Genomic DNA, 11,607 nt, shown 5'->3' on the forward strand with positions numbered 1-11,607 from the left:
CTGTCCGTGAAACCTAGCCTAGTCCAAGTCCAAAATTGAATAAACGCGGTATGTGCTTGTTTTTGTGCGGCTGTGAAAGTTCATGCGCTGAGTCACCTAGTATTTCACTGACAGCGGAACCTCCATAGAGGTATTTTGGTCCAGTAGTTTCAGCTATGTATAAATAGATCTTTTTCATATTTTTAGGTTATCTTTTGTATCAGTGAGCTCGTGAACAGTCGTGTTTTACCATTTAGAGTAATTTTAGAGTAGCTTTAGCTTATATTCTTAGATTTTGTTCTTTTAATCAACTTTTATGGCTTATATTTCATTTCCATCTTTGATTTCTACCTTGATTATGAGTAGTTAAACCCAATAGCTAGGGTTGTGACCCAACTCTAGTGTGGTTATTTAATGGGTCTTTAATTTTAGGGGCTTATTTTTTTATGAGTTAGTGATATTTAGCTTGTTTCATGCTTTAACTGTTGAATTGGTGGTTGCAAAAACTGATTCATGCTTTTTTGACTTAGGCTCTTCTTGAGAAAGAGAGCCCAAGTCTAGGAAAAATAGGCTAACAAGAAATTGAGATGAATTCAAGAGATTGATAGCCCCAATTAAAGGATTAATCCTAGAGATAGTAATACCCAACTTGAGCCAATTTTATTTGAATTGTTTGAACACCCAAATTAGGCTTGAGAGAGCCAACTAGGGCAAAGTCACTCAAACTACTGAGAGGTATAGAGTGAGTAATTATGTGTAAAGGTTATATCACGACCCCAAATATAACAAGCTTGTCCTAAATTTTAGAGCTCATTAGATACTCGCTTAGGTGTAAGTCACTTCCCTAGTGCTTTTTATCAATTGAGAAAACTCCTACAAAATATTATACTTAGATTATTTTCAGCAATCAATATAATTAAACATCAAATATAAACAAATCCAAGCATGGTTAGAAGTGCAATTAAAAGCAACACGCATAGCTAGATTAGAGAGAAATTCAACTCCCAGCCAATATTAACTCCCTGTGGATATCAATCCCGACCTTTCGGGTAAAATCTGCATCGACCACTCCTCACCATTATATAGTGGTGCAGGGTTGGAGCCGATTAAATATCATGCCAAGATGGTGACCTTAGCCTTGCTGGGGTTTTCTCGATTAAAGGGACTCCTGGCCATTCTACCAGCAGGGTTATCTCTTTTGTGAAGGCTCGGTATATGGTCGAGAAGGGGTTTCTAGCTTACTTGGCTAAGGTTTGTGATTCTAGTGCGGAGGTTCCTTCCATGGATTCAGTACTAGTTGTTCGTGAGTTTCCAGAGGTGTTTCCTCCAGACCTGCTGGGGATGCCACCCGATAGGGATATTGACTAGGCTCTGGGCACCCAGCCCATTTCTATTCTGTCATACCGTATGGCCCCGCCAGAGTTAAAAGAATTGAAGGAGCGGTTGCAAGATTTGCTTGATAAGGGATTTATTAGACCTAGTGTCTTGCCTTTGGGTGCGCCTGTATTGTTTGTAAAGAAGAAGGATGGATCGATGAGGATGTGCATAGATTACTAGCATTTGAACAAAGTCACCAGCAAGAACAAGTATCTGTTGCCGAGGATTGATGATTTATTTGATCCGCTTCAGGGTGCCAAGGTGTTTTCAAAGATTGATTTAGGTCTAGATACCATCAGTTGAGGTTTAGGGCATCCATGTCCCTAAGACAGCTTTCCGGACTCGGTATGGGCATTATGAGTTTCTAGTGATGTAATTTGGGCTTACAAATGCCCCAGCAACATTTATGGATTTGATGAATCAGGTATTCAAGACCTATTTAGATTTCCTTTGTGATTGTGTTTATTGATGATATCTTGATCTACTCCCATAGCCGAGAGGAGCATGAGCAACATCTTCAGATAGTACTTCAGACTCTGAGAGATAGCCAATTATATGCAAAGTTTTCAAAGTGCAAATTTTGGTTGGACTCAGTCGCTTTCTTGGGGAATGTCGTATCGGCATAGGGCATTTAGGTGGATCCTAAAAAGATTGAGATAGTTCAGAACTAGCCTAGACCCACTTTAGCTACGAAGATCCGGAGTTTCTTGGGTTTAGCAGGTTATTACCGTCGGTTTGTGGAGGGGTTTTCATCTAGTAGTCTTATTAACCAAGTTGACCTAGAAGGGTGCCCCATTTAGATGGCAGATGAGTATAAGGTAAACTTTCAGAAGCTCAAGACTACTTTAACTACGGTGCCAGATTTGGTATTGCCCACAAGTTCAGGATCTTATACAGTGTATTGTGATACATCTCGTATTAGGCTTGGTGCAGTATTGATGCAGGATGTCAGGGTGATTGCATGTGTATCACGGCATCTGAATGTTCATGAGATGAATTTTCCTGTTCATGAATTAGAGTTGGCATCCATTATTCATACGTTGAAGATTTGGAGGTACTATCTTTACGGTGTGTCATGTGAGGTATTCATGGATCATCAGAGCTTGCAGTATTTGTTCAAATAGAAGGATCTCAATTTGAGGCTGAGGAGGTGGCTGGAATGGGTGAGAGGAGCTTGCACCCGATAGGGATTAGCGGTTGGCTAAGATTTCCATCCACGAGTCGTCTTCACGTTGTACCTGTTTCTATCATTTATGATCAAGGTACGTAGTTCACCTCGCACTTCTGCAAGGCAGTATAGTGTGAGTTGGGCACGAATGTTGAGTTGAACATAGTATTTCATCCTCAGATGTACGGACAGTCCGAGCGCAATATTCAGATATTGGAGGATATGCTCGGCGCTTATGTTATAGATTTGGGGGGTTCGTTGGATCAGTTCTTGAAACTTTCAGAGTTTTCCTACAACAACAACTACCAGTCGAGCATTTAGATGGCCCCCTATGAGGCATTATACAGGAGGCGGTGTCGATCGCCAGTTGGATGGTTCGAGCTGGGAGAGGCTCAATTGTTGGGTACAGATTTGGTATAGGATGCCTTGGATAAGGTCAAGATTATTCAGGATCGACTCGTACAGCTCAGTCTAGGAAAAAGAGTTATGCCAACCGTAGAGTTCGTGATGTTGCATTCATGGTCGGAGAGAGGGTGCTACTCCGGGTTTCACCCATGAAGGGTATGATGAGGTTCGGAAAGAAGGGCAAGTTGAGCCATAGGTATATTGTATCTTTTGAGATTCTTTAGAGAGTGGGTGAGGTGGCTTACAAGCTCGCATTGCCACCTAGTTTGTCAAAAGTCCATCCGGTGTTCCATATTTCCATGCTCCGGAAGTATCACGGTGATCCGTCCGATGTATTGGATTTTTGTTCAGTCTAGTTGGACAAGTGTTTGACTTATAAGGAAGAGTCGATGGCTATTCTAGCCTGGCAGGTTCGTCAGTTGAGGTCAAAGAGTTATCCTTCAGTTTGAGTGCAGTGGAGAGGTCAGCCCGTCGAGGCAGCTACTTGGGAGTCCGAGTCAGACATGCAGAGTAGATATCCATAACTTTTCACCAGTTCAGGTACTTTTCTATGTTCGTTCGAGGATGAACGGTTATTTTAGATATGGAGAATATGATGACCCGATAGGTCATCTAGAGTTTTAAACCCTGATTCCGTGTTTTTAAACCTTAAATACCTTATTTTAGCCTTCCTCAATGTGCGTGCACAGTCTGAGTGTTTTTTTGGAAGGCATTTATGTTAAAAATTGATAAAATATGAAATTTTGCCTTAAAATCCATTTGAGTTGACTTCGGTCAATGTTTTGAGCAAACACGTCGATCCATATTTTAACGGTCCCAATGGGTCCGTATGGTGAATTCGGACTTGGGAGTATGCCCAGAATCGAGTTCGGAGGTCCCTAGCTCAAGTTTTCGTATTTTGTTGAAAAATTGAAGTTTGAAGACTTGATGAATCTAAAAGTTTGACTAATGTTTGCCTCTATTGATATCGGGTCCGTATTTTGGTTTAAACTCGATATAGGTTCGATACTATATTTATGACTTGCCTGTCGACTTTGGTGAGAAATGGAATTAGTTTGACGTGATTCAGGCGTCTGGTTGTTAAAATAGCAATTCTAATGTTTCTTGAAATTTCACTTGATTTGGTGTCTGATTCATAGTTCTAGGTGTTATTTTGGCAATTTGATCACGTGAGCAAGTTCGTATAATGTTTTTGGACTTGTGTGCTTGTTTGGTTTGGAGCCCTGAGGGCTCGGGTGAGTTTCAGATAGGCTACAGAGTGAGTTTTCGACATAGGAACATAGTTGGTATATCTGGTTCTGGTGCTGGTCTCTGATCTCGCAATTGCGAGGTCAGTGTTTGCAATTACGAACACTCAAATCCCTGTCAGGTTCGCATTTGCGAACCACTTCTTCGCATTTGCGAAGAATGCGTAGGTCAGCAAGGGATTGCAATTGCGATCAAAAGGTCGCATTTGCGAGGGACCATAGTTCGCATTTGCAAACATTTCATCGCAAATGCGATGAAATCTGAGGTGCGAAGGATTCACAATTGCGAGGTATTTTTTACATTTGGGGGGGTTCGCAAATGCGAACCCCAAGTTGCAATTGCGGCATCTGCAACTGATCATAATCTGAGTTAGACGAGATTTTCTCTCATTCTTCAAATTTTCAAAACTAGAAAACCTTAGAGGCGATTTTCCTAAGAGCCCTTCTTCCCCAATTCATTGGTAAGTGATTCTAGCCTATTTTCTTTCAATCTTTCATTACATTTCATAAGATTTCATCCTAAAATCTAGTATTTTCATGGTGGAGATTAGGGTTTTGGATAGAATTAAGGATTTTTGTAAAATTGGAATTTAGACCTCAAATTGAAATTGGATTTCGAAACAAATTACATAACCGGGTTCAGGGGTGCATGGGTAATCAGGTTTTGGTCCGAATTTTGGGTTTGGACCAAGCGGGCCTGGGAGTTGACTTTTGTTGACTTTTTCAATAATTACTTAAATTGAATCTCTTATAATCGTGAGTAGTTCCTAAGACTTATTTTGAATTGGTTGGTTGGTAATTTGTTAGATTTTGTTGGTTCGAAGGTGTTACAACCCATATCCACACGCGTTAGTTCATTCCATATATTAGTTAACATAAATCCAAGAAGGAATTACCTTTGAGATGATAAGAAGTTAATCCTCTTGGTCTTAAGTGATACAAGGGTGTATAAGGGTGATTAACAAGTATTAGAAGTTAAACGAATCAAGGATGTTGTAACTCGTATTTTCAGGTAAACCTAGAGGTTCTTAATACACTCAAGAGGTCATGTATTAAGGTATTTGAATCATATAATATCCGTATCATAAGTCTTGAAGTCAAACGAGTTATGAAACAAAAGTCGACAAACGTTGTCGCAACTTAGGTTCATAATTTTACTTAAACATTAGGTTAAATGTTTCTAAGCTTTTCTCCTAATTTACAAGGAATTACGGGGTGATCTACCCACCAAATTAAATATCTATGAGTCTAGTTTCTAACTCATTAAACCGTTTGTCAATACGATTTTGGAGTATAGAGATATTCATATTTTCGCAAGCCTGCAAAGATTGGTAGATGACAAGTAGGTGCATCACCTACTTGCCAAAATGATAGGACAAAATTAAAAGCCCTAAGTCGGCCAAGAGAGGACTTTTAAGGGGTTATGAACTCAGTTATTTTATCCATTTTTAGACCCTTAAAACCAAAGTTAACCCCTGCAACTCCTCCCCAAAAAATCCCACACAAACCCTAATCGATTTTCCCTCTCTTTCAAGTTCTATTTGAAGGTAAAACCTAGAGTTTGAAGAACCAAGGGAAGGGCTAAGTTATCCAACAATTAAGGTAAGTTACTGCAATCTTTCATACATTTTTCTCTGCTGTGAATTCATGGTAATTCGTTCTATACATGTAAGAACTCACGGGACGATGATTGGAAGCCGTGAGTTCGAGTTATTCACTTGTAGCGGACTGTTTTATGGACTGTTTTGTGTTGCTATTGGGATGCGTGTTTTACTATTGTTTTGTGGATTTTTGGAGGCGGAAGGGTGTGGAGAAACACCATATTTATGTAGGGTTGTGGGCTGATAGTTATTCGTAACATTTCCGGGTCGTTTAACACGACTACGGTGGCCGTCGTATGTATGATGTAATTAGGTTGTGCGTGAACTATTTTGGGAGGCTCAATATGTTTACTATTGATGTTGTTTGGGTTGTTTGGTGATTGTTTTGAATGGTGTGAAGTCATATATATAGGGGAGGTTCTGTCCGTTTCAACTTAAAATAGGTTGTGGTCGATACATAATAGTTATGACGCTTAAATGATAACGATAGTATCGTTTCTCCTACTGTAGACTAAGGAGTTGTGATAATTGCATAGCTTGTGATTGGGGCAGTATATACAAGTTATGTGAGGCTATCCCTTTTCTTCTTTTGCACGACTCCGATTGTACATAATGTAATAAATGAGCTTCCAAAGATACTCTACTCTTAGAAGCTAGCAGTACTTACATTGCTTTCTCTCTTATGGAACGATTGATGTTAATGTTGCTTCTCTTATTCTTATGTTATCAATGTTATTGGTACTTCCTGATTCTTATAAGGTTCGTAATGAAGAGTTGGTCTTAATAACGTGTACAGAGGATACCGACTTTACGTCACTCCGAAAGGTTTAGAATGTGATTCCATTAGTCGAGCATGCATTATATATATGTATCTATTTTACTATACTGAGCCGCGCTATAGTCGGTTGGGTACGGCACCTATTGTGCAACCACTGATCAGTTGGGTTTTACCGAGCTCCATGTGGCCGGGTACGATTCTACCGAGCCTTATGACGGTCGGGTACGTTTTTACCGAGCATATTATGGTTGGGTACGATATGATAATGATGATGCCCACAGAGGCGTAGTTTTAAAAGTTTATGTATACATACATATGTATCATGCATTTCATGTCAGTAGCCCTCAGAGGTACTCAGATGTTCCAGGTTGTATATTCTCTATCCCTGCTTACATTACTGTTCGTATTTATGGTTCCCTGCCTTACATACTCAGTACTTTATTTGTACTGACGTCCTTTTGTTTGTGGACGCTGCATGTCGTGCTGCAGGCCTTAATAGACAGGCAGGTGCAGCTCCCCCACCACAGTAGGTTGTCCAGTTCAGTAGTGATTGGCGAGATCCCTTCTCCGGACTTGTCGTGGTCTTGGTATGCATTTATGTTATAGACATTATGGGTATGTTGGGGCCTTGTTCCGGCTATGTTGCAGCACTTATGTTCATTTAGAGGCTTATAGACAAGTGTTGACTCATGTATAGTTTGGTATGCCTTGTCGGCTGGTTTTTGTTGTATAGTCTTTCATGGTAGCGTGGTAGCTCGTACCTTATATGTAGTTTCTTGATTGTCTAGTCATCCCCTTCTATGTATGTTCATGTCATTATATTTTATTGTTGGTTGTCCATGATCCATGTCTACCATTTATATTGATCTCGTCAATCCTAAAAGATAATAAAAAAAAGTTAGATAAAATGTACGTTGGTGCTCGGCAAGTATGGTCGGGTGCTAGTCATGGCCCTCCAGTTTGGGTCGTGACAAACTTGGTATCAGAGCAAGTCTGTCCTAGGGATTGTCTATGAGTCGTGTCTAGTAGAGTCTTGATTATGGATGTGTAGTGCGCCACATTTATAATCAGGAGGCTACATGACATCTAGGGTTGTTACCTTCTTCCTGAATCTAGATCGTGCGTAGAGTTGAGTCGTAAGTGTTCGTCCCTAATATTCACCTTATTTTCTTTTAGCGATGCCTTCGACTAGGAAGCAAACAATTAGTAGACAACTTGATACAGCTGCGGGAGAGAGTACCAGTCAGGTGCCCTAAGCCAGAGCAGGCCAAAGTGAGGCTCAGAGTGAGATGCCGTCTCATACCACATCTACCCCGTCTCCTCCAGAGGATATTAGGAGGCACCCAACACCTCCAGTTCCTCCGTCTGGCACTACAGACCAGGATATACGGAGTGCTTTGCAGTTATTGACTAGCTTGGTAGCTGCTCAGGCTCAGAGGCAGAATACAGGTGCTGCTAATAAACCAGTTAGTACGAGAGTTCGTGATTTTATTAATTTAGACCCTCCAGTGTTTACCGAAGCAGACCTTAAGGAAGACCCGCAGACTTTTATTAACCAGGTTCATCGTACACTGCGGGTTATGCATGTTAGTGATACAGAGGCAGTAGAGTTGGCTTCTTATCGGCTACAGGATTTAGCGGTTCTCTGGTATGATAGTTGGGAGAGATCCAGGGGTCCGAACGCTCCTCCAGCTATGTGGAAGGAATTTTCTGAGGCCTTTCTTCGTCACTACTTGCCAGTTGAGATACGATGAGCTAGAGCTGATAAGTTCTTGAACCTTAGACAAGGTAATATGAGTGTGCGAGAGTACAGTATGCAGTTTGATTCTTTGGCAAGGTATGCTCCCCATATGGTGGCCGAGATGAGTGATAGGGTGCATATGTTCGTGAATGGGTTGGGACCACATCTGATAAATGAGTGTACGACAGCCTCCTTGGTGGAGGGCATGGATATTTCCCGTATTCAAGCTTATGCCCAGACCCTAGAGGATCGTAAGCGCCAGCAGAGGGCAGTTAGGGAGCAGGATAGGGGCCAGCATAAGAGGGCGAGATTTGCAGGGTATTCTGATGACTTCAGAGGCCGCATCAGGCCACAGTTTTCGAGGAGTTCGGCGCCACCTGTAGCTAGTGCTCCTCCACAGTTTCAGAGGCCTCGATATGATCGATCCTATTCTGGTCCAGGTCAGAGTTCGCGGGCATCTGGCTCGCAACATCACAGGGATACTAGTCAGATGAGACCCCCAACACCACATTGTGATCAGTGCGGCAAGGCCCACTTTGGACTGTGTCGTCGAGGTTCTGATGCATGCTATTCGTGCGGGCAGCCTGGCCATATGATGCGGGATTGTCCTAATAGAGGAGGTGATGGTATGGCTCAGCCGACTGGATCTGTGTCTGGTTCTTCCTCATCAGTTCGACCTCCAGCACGGGGTTTTCAGCAGTCGACAGGTCGTGGTAGGGGTAGAGGTGCAGTGCCGAGTTCGAGTGGTGCTCAAAATCGAACCTATGCTCTAGTAGGTCGACAGGATCTCGAGTCGTCTCCAGATGTTGTTACAGGTATTATATCTGTGTTTTCTTATGATGTATATGCGTTGATTGATCCGGGATCTACATTATCATATGTTACACCCTTTGTGGCTAATAAGTTTGGCATTGAACCTGAATTGATAAGTAAACCCCTCGCGGTATCTACTCCGATAGGAGATTCTGTGATTGCTAGAAGGGTATATAGAGGTTGCACTGTGATGATTTGTAGTCGTCAAACCTCGGCAAATTTATTTGAGTTAGAAATGGTTGATTTTGATGTGATAATGGGAATGGACTGGTTGGCCTCATGCTATGCAAATGTTGACTGTCGTACGAAGATGGTTAGGTTCCAATTTCCTGGTGAACCCATCATTGAATGGAAAGGGAATATTGCTACACCAAAAGGTAGGTTTATTTCCTATCTTAAGGCAAGGAAAATGATCTCAAAAGGTTACATTTATCATTTCGTTCGCGTTACGGATGCAGAGGCGAAACCGCCTACTTTACAATCAATCCTCGTGGTCAACGAATTCCCAGATGTTTTCCCAGATGAACTCCCAGGCCTTCCTCCTGAAAGGGAGATTGAGTTTAGAATTGATGTGTTGCTTGACACTCAACCGATCTCTATCCCTCCATACAGAATGGCCCCGGCAAAGTTGCGAGAGTTGAAGGTGCAGTTGAAGGACATGCTGGATAAGGGCTTCATTAGACCTAGCACTTTACCTTGGGGTGCACCAGTCCTATTCGTGCGGAAGAAAGACGGGTCGTTACGGATGTGTATCGACTATCGACAGTTGAATAAGTTTACTATAAAGAACAAGTATCCACTTCCAAGAATTGATGACCTGTTTGACCAACTCCAGGGTGCCAAGTATTTCTCCAAGATTGATTTACGTTCAGGGTATCATCAGGTGAGGGTTAAGGAGAAGGATATTCCAAAGACGGCCTTCCGGACAAGATACGGGCACTTTGAGTTCTTGGTGATGTCGTTCGGGCTAACAAATGCCCCAGCAGCTTTTATGGATCTCATGAATACTATATTTAGGCCCTATCTTGATGTGTTCGTGATTGTATTCATTGATGACATTCTAGTATATTCTCGTTCGGAGGCGGAACATGCGGGCCACTTGCGGATAGTATTACAGATGCTTCAGGATCGTAAGTTATATGCCTAAGCTCTCCAAATATGAATTTTGGCTGAACTCAGTAGCGTTCCTTGGCCATGTGATATCTAACGAGGGTATTAGTGTCGACAATCAGAAGATCGATGCAGTAAAGAATTGGCCGAGACCTACAACACCATCAGAAGTCCGCAGCTTCCTAGGGCTAGCAGGATATTATAGGCGGTTTGTAGAAGGGTTTTCCTTTATATCATCACCATTGACTAAGTTAACACAGAAAGCTACCAAGTTCTAGTGGTCTGACACTTGGGAACGTAGTTTTTAGGAGCTGAAGAATCGATTGACATCCGCACCAGTGCTCACTCTCCCTAAAGGAACAGAAGGTTATGTGGTATATTGTGATGCCTCAAGTATAGGTTTGGGTGCGTATTGATGCAGCGTGGGAAGGTGATTGCTTATGCTCAAGACAATTGAAGAAGCATGAAAAGAATTATCCAACCTATGATTTGGAATTGGCTGCAGTAATATATGTTTTGAAGATATGGCGGCACTACTTATACGGCGTCCATGTTGAGATCTACACAGATCACAAGAGTTTACAATACATCTTCAAGCAGAAAGAGTTGAATTTGAGGCAGCGTAGGTGTCTTGAATTACTGAAAGACTACGACATCGCGATATTGTATCATCCTGGTAAAGCCAATGTTGTGGCAGACGCTTTCAGACGTAAATCAATGGGAAGCTTAGTACATATTGAGGCAGGTAGATGGGGGTTGACTAAAGAGCTTCATCAGCTAGCCAATATGAGAATCAGATTGTTAGACTCTGATGACGGAGGTGTTACTGTACAGAATACATCAGAATCATCTTTGGTAGCCGAGGTAAAAGCACGACAATATGAAGATCCTATCTTAGTACGATTAAGAGAAAGCATTCAACAGTGTAAAAGTATGGCTTTTGGGATCGGAAAAGATGGGGCACTGAGATACCAGAGCCGATTGTGTGTGCCTAATGTGGCAGGGTTGCGAGAGAAGATTATGAATGAGATTCATCAATCCCGATATTCCATCCATCCCGGCTCGACAAAGATGTATCATGATGTCAAGGAGCAGTATTGGTGGGATAATATGAAGAAGTCTATTGCAGAATTTGTAGCCCAGTGTCCCAATTGTCAACAAGTAAAGATAGAACATCAGAAACCCGGTGGATTGCTTCAAAATATAGAGATTCCGACCTGGAAGTGGGAGGTGATTAATATGGACTTCATTATTGGATTACCTCGCTCTTATCATAAGTTTGACTCCATCTGGGTGATAATTGATCGACTTACAAAATGTGCCCATTTTCTGCCAGTGAAGACAACTTACACGGCTGAAGATTATGCGAAGTTGTATATCAAGGAGAT

This window comes from Nicotiana sylvestris, chromosome 8 (assembly GCF_000393655.2).
Source record: "Nicotiana sylvestris chromosome 8, ASM39365v2, whole genome shotgun sequence".
NCBI lineage: Eukaryota > Viridiplantae > Streptophyta > Magnoliopsida > Solanales > Solanaceae > Nicotiana > Nicotiana sylvestris.